Below are 6,315 nucleotides of genomic sequence, written 5' to 3' on the forward strand. Positions count from 1 at the left end.
TTTTTTTAATTTTTGGACCAGGCTCTTGACGTGAATCATCACTTTAACATGAGTGTTAATGGTGATTCATAGACTTTTGGGAGCTAGCCTCAAGTGGACACTTGAGGAACTGCAGTTTTAATCTTTTTTTTTCATCTTGTCTTCACTTCTGCATTTTTTTTTTCTCTTTTTCTCTTTTTAATCTGAGGGATTCAGCCTGGAATAATCCCACATTGACTGCTTTTTAGTGCTCCATAGGGTTGGATGAGATGTTCAAATATGGGCCCATGAATGTTTAAGTTTTACTGTAAGTAGCTGATCAATATAAAAGGTGTAAAAGGTCACCAGTTTACACATTAAGTGAACAGTCATACAACATTGTGGCAGCATGTGATCCCCAAATGAACTTTACTTCAGAGGAAGATGACCACAGTGTGAGCGTTGAATAGAGATGTGAACATCCTGACTAACTGGAGCATCATGGTCATTTGAAGACACAGTGTGAGGAAACACTGATGAAAGAACTTTTCCTCCATGGTGTTCATCTGGGGGCTGGGGTTTGTGAAAGATCTGACTCTTTCTCAAACAGAGTCAAAGGTGGAGTCTGGATTTCAGCACCGGACTCAGACACATTAACAATTTCTCCAAACTGTTACTTTCCCAATGCTTCATACATGTACAATAAAGATCTGAGAGACGCCACACAAATAAGCTGTCTGGTTATTATTTCCATATTGAGTCACTAAGACAAAAATAAGTAAACAAACAAAAAAATCAATCAATAAAAATGAATTTAATGGGTTTTTTTTTATTTCAGTTTACACAACTATTATTTTTACAGTGTACTTGTCAATAAATTAAACACTTAAATGGGATTGATTCTTTGATTGGTTAAAAAATAAAATACACCTTTCAAAAATCATCAAATGTGTTGTTTTAACAAGTTTAGAGCATATTTTTTATTTGGAAACCATACCAACTCTTATTAGTCACTGTCCCATCCCCAAGTTTATCTCACAACTCTTTGAAGAGGTTTCAAACTCTGGGCATTAAGACTATCTGTATTTCATCCTCAGCTAACACAATAATCAGTTATCCTATAAAGTCATATGTACATGTAGCAACTGTCAGAGCTGTGGAATTTTATGTTCTATTTGGAAAAAAAAGTGCTTTACAAATTTAAGACCGCATAAATGGCAGAAGATAATCAAACAATACGAAAAGACTGAAACTTTTAATGGATTATAGAAAGTAAAATAACAGAAGAAAAATAACAAAGATAAAAGATTAGATTAATGAAAATTCAATGAAGAAAAGAAAGATCCTGTCTGTGATACTGCCTAAAGAGTTCATAAAAAATAAGACCATTGAAGATTAAAACCCACTCAGATAGCATCTCCTATGAACGCACGTCAATGAAAATCTGTTTTTAAAAGAGATTAAGATGAGGAACATTTGTGGTTACTGGAGGGACTTTTGGAATGGAGAAAACATAAAATTTGATGAAAAGCACCCACATGATCCAGAGCTCAGACGAGCTCAGACCTGGAAATGGGAAAAAAAATCTAACATCAAAAGTTTTTTAATTTTGGTAAATGTGGGAGAATTCAATCAATTAATCTCTGTGTGTATAAAGCTCCAGTTTGCAACAGGTGTTACCTGAGGATTACAAAGTGTCCAGACCATACTTCATATTTTCAAAGTCCTAAAGACTGGAGATAAGATTCAGCTTATTCTTGTTTATTCAGAGTAAGGCTTGTTTTAACCCAGCATGCAGCATTTAGTAAGTTACTGTGGTAAGAACAAACGTCCTTAAATGGGCAGAAAGCTCAAGCAGAACCAGACTGATCTGATGAGACTGTGCTGGAACTAGAGACGGTGATAGAGAGATACGCAGACAGAGAGGTGGACTCAGACTGACAGCAACAACAATATAATATCTTATGCAGGCTTGTGGTGAGGTTTTTTACAGTTTGCAGGAAGACTAAACGTTTGATAACGGACTGATCAGTTTTAGTTGACAGGCTTGAGCCACATGTTAAAAGCAGCTGCTGCTGAAGATTTAACTGCTCTTGTTTTCTTTTATTAAAACAGACCATAGTGAACAGAGGTGTCAAAAGTATACATCCATTACTCAAGTAGAAGTATAGATACTAAGGTTTAAAAAGACTTTAGTGGAAGCTGAAGTATCAACTCAAGCTTTTTCCTTAAGTGAAAATGTAAAAGTGCTGGTTTCAAAACTACTTCAAGTATAAAAGTAACTTAAAGGGGGAAACAATTTCATTAAGGTCAAAAGCTTAGGCTGTACCACAGGGGCTTATAGTTCATATAGTTCATCCCCACTCCCGAGTCTCTGCCACGGACGTCTTTGCATTATGTCACATACGTCTGTGATGATGTTGCTGAAGTGTGGCGTGACTTGTGTCATGTGCAAGTGCAATGGATCATGAACAAACCAACAGGGTGTTGGAATGGTATTATGTTTGTACATCTCTTCCATCCACAATCGAATTCACTCTTTCCAGGTGGCGTGATTTCAGCTATTTTTAGCTTTTTTAGGGTGTGTCTTTTTGAACGAGGACAAGCTGGAATTAAATAAGAGCAGCAAGGCTATTTTTAAAACATGCAGAGTAGAAAGTGCAGATATTTGCCTGAAAATGTAAGGAGTAGAAGTAAAAAGTTGGTTGAAAAATTATTACTCAAGTTAAGTATAGATACCCCACATTTAAACTTAAGTAAAGTAACTAAGTATTTTTACCTAGTTACTTCACACCTCTGACATGAAATACAAAAATAGTCAAGTGCAAAGCTGTTGTTAGTGGACACAGGCCCTCAAACATTACCAGATTGATAGCTCACTATTTCATCTCCCTCATTGTAGCATGGGGGTTGAAATGTGGTGAACTGAATCTTGGGAGTCACAGCTCTCATCGGGTAAAGAAGTAGTTTGGGTTATGACCTGAAAACTCAACGTGCTCTTGTTTTATTTTCATCATTGATTAAATAATCCAGTTAATTGGCCGTGGTGGCAAGCTGTTCACAAACCTTCAGGCAGAATCAGGCCAGCTGGACGTTTACCTCCGTGTCCACGCACCTGCTACGTTAGCCAACTCCTTTATGATGGAGGGAGGCTTAATTATGTAACAGTTATTTGTTGTGTAATGACAGCGACACCCACTTAGGTCATGAAGAAAGGACACAGCATGGTTTAGCCTCCTTCACACATGTACACATCATTTCAGGACACTCAGGGCCGCTTCTGGAGGAGGCACAGTGTTCTCAACATGAACACCCTGCTGCTCTTTTATATCTGCTCATCATGTCCATAGAGGACTTTTTAACAAGATGCTAGAGGGAAAAGGTTCAGACAAAGTAGGGGTGAAAAAAAATCTGCACTTTGGGTTCACTTCACTGTGACCTATGCTGGATTTGAACCCTCAACTATCCAAGTCTCAAGCCAACCTGCCCCTACGATGGAGGTGTTGATCTTTATTTAAATACAAAAAGTAACATTTTCTTTAAGCTGAACTATTTAAACAATATCTGTCTTGATGTCATTAAAAATGACTGAAATGATAAGACATGAGGGTTTTAAAGAGAAAATGTTTCTTGTCAACGTGCATGCACTCAGATCAAACCTGATCAGAGTCTCCTGGACGTGATATCCAGGTGTCACTGCTGTTGAGTCAGCCAAACAGCAAATATGAATACGTGTCACATTTATTGCTTTATTAGTTTAAGCTCCACATTAAGAGTTGAATGTCCAGTTTTGGCTCGCACTACCGAACGATAAGACTGTCTGTGAACTTTGGCAGACACTTTTATACGACATGGCACAGTTCAGATATTTCCAAATGAAAGACTGGCAGGTTGGGCAATGTCCCAATACTTTCATCATACACTGGACCAGCGGTGGCCGGACAGTGTGTGTAAGAGTGTGACTGATAAAAATGCTGACTAAAAGAAAAACCTTGCAGCAATGAAAGACAGAGAATGTAGATGACCCTACACCTACACACAAATGATCTGTGTGCATAATTTGAATTGTAGTATCGTAAATATTTAATAAAACTCTTAAATTGAGCAGCTTTACCCTGCAGGAGGGTTTCAAAAACACAGTTTTCAAATTTTAGGATAAAGTAAGGTCAACTTGATACAAATTCCTGACATCAAGATCAAAAACACATAATTCAACTTTAATTTTGCCCAGTTCAGATTCAGTTTCACAGTCATTATGTCGTCTAAATCTTAGTGGAAGAGCACACAAGCACAGATTTACAGATATCCCCTTCGCATTCACCAAAACTCTTTTTCTAGTGGCTGTACCCATCTGAGCGGAGAGAGCTGAGATGGGGCTGTTTCCTGAAATCCAGGAAATAAATCGACAGGTTTAACTTAAACTTGAATTACATACACTCCTCGGAGCAGATGGATGATGCAATGGTAGTGCTGAACTGAAAATAAGTTTTGTACTTTTCAGATTAAGGAATATAGAGAGTTAAATTTTCTCTTGCGTTAACTACAATTTCAAAGTTAAGTAAGTAAGGGGGGTTGACTATCAGATGGACACCATGCAGCTGTCTGCAAAGAAGCTCAAAGACTGACTCATCTCCATCACTTTGCCCAGTGTGAGGTTGAGCTAATGTTAGGTTGGAACATAGACTGTAAAAAAAAATGGACATCATCTTGCTTGGCTCGAATTGAGGTCACCATAAACTGCTCCCCCTGGTGGCTGGCTGCAGTATAGGTCAAAAAAATCCATCTCCCCAGTCATTCCAGATGGGCATTACGTTTAACGTTGATTGACAGCTGCTGTTCTTGAGTATTTTATTCGGGGATTGTAAAATATGTCAGGAGGTAGAGTCAAAAAAAGATCAGACTCGAAAGATAAAAAAAGATTATGTACATTTTTTTTTTTGCCTGGCTCCACTCAGATTCTCTTAAAGCCTCTACTGCGCAGACTCTGGTTGAACAACGGCTGTTAATGGTGGCACCTGTAACGCGGGCATTTTGGCTTCAAAACCGTTCAATGGTGAATGAATGGCGGAGCCACACTGTCCACTCTATGTACAGTCTATGGGTTGGAGCAGCATTTTTTGTGTGGCGATTACCATTGACAGGCTAAAACTCTGCACAGAAACAAATGAGTAAAAAAAGTGAGACTGCATTTATGAAGCTTGTTGAGCCCTAAAAGGCTAATGACAGTCCACAAAAGGACACTTATAAATTACACATAAAACACCTTAAAAGCAAACAGCAATCTTTTGTGGAAAAATATGAGGCAATGCAGAAGCGCTGAAAACTACAGTTCAAAGAGTGTCCACCTGAGGCTGGCTGCAGAAGTACCAGAAACTACACACACACCCTAAGCCAAAAAATGTCCATTTTTATATAAAAAATAAACATGTTTACATATTGGTACAAGAAATGACTTCTGTCTAAATAGCTCATTTCACACACTGAGTAGGGGATGATTTTTCTAACACAGGGTTTAGAAGATACAGTTTACCCATTCAGAAACAATGCTCTGCTGATTGACAGGCAAGCTAGTGAGGAGGCCAAAACCCACCTCAACTTGAAAATGGCCCCCGCTAACGACTTACTCAAAACTTCTTTTCAGAAACAGACAGGTGACATCACAGAGACTGTGTCCCTTTATTATACAGTCTCTGCTTGAAACTATAACAATAAGGTTTATTTAACACCAAGATTTGAATAGTGATCAAATTAAGTTTAGACAAAGACGAGAAAAACAAAAAAAATCTTTAAGTAGCAGCAGCAGTCCCCACACAAAATGCCTCTCATGACTTCAGGCTGTAGTGATTTGAGGTAAGTCTCAGCAGATTGGTTCACCTGCAGGGAAGAAAGTACTCAGAAGAGGGAGAAAGGAAAACATACAAAAACAAAACAAAAGAAAAAAAAAACAGTTGAAACAAGATACTGCAAGTTACTCTACAACACCAAAGAAGGGAGTCAATGGCGGGGAATGATGAGATGACAGTAAAAAATAACAGATGATTAACTGTATTGTGTTGAAGGGGTGTATCCTGGCCTCCTGTAAGGACAAACTGTTGTTGATTGTTCAGTGTCAGATCTTTCAGGTGGGTGAGAGTGAGGTCAGGGTAACAACATTATTGACTTATTTTTGAAGACAGCGGTCAAAGTACAGAATAACCGAGGAGTCCTCTGAATCCCTCCGCTCATATCTTATCTCAACTTTTCCTTAAAGAAAACAAAACAAAGTACCTGCAGGAGAAACATACAGGACAACATCAGTTGGAAGTTTCTTCTTTCATCTCAGGTTTCGAAATTAAAAGTTGTATCTGCAGGAAAATG

This window comes from Halichoeres trimaculatus, unplaced genomic scaffold, assembly GCF_033239565.1.
Source record: "Halichoeres trimaculatus isolate MK-OKI-2021-1 unplaced genomic scaffold, fHalTri1.1 fHalTri1_scaffold_6, whole genome shotgun sequence".
Classification (NCBI taxonomy): Eukaryota; Metazoa; Chordata; class Actinopteri; order Labriformes; family Labridae; genus Halichoeres; species Halichoeres trimaculatus.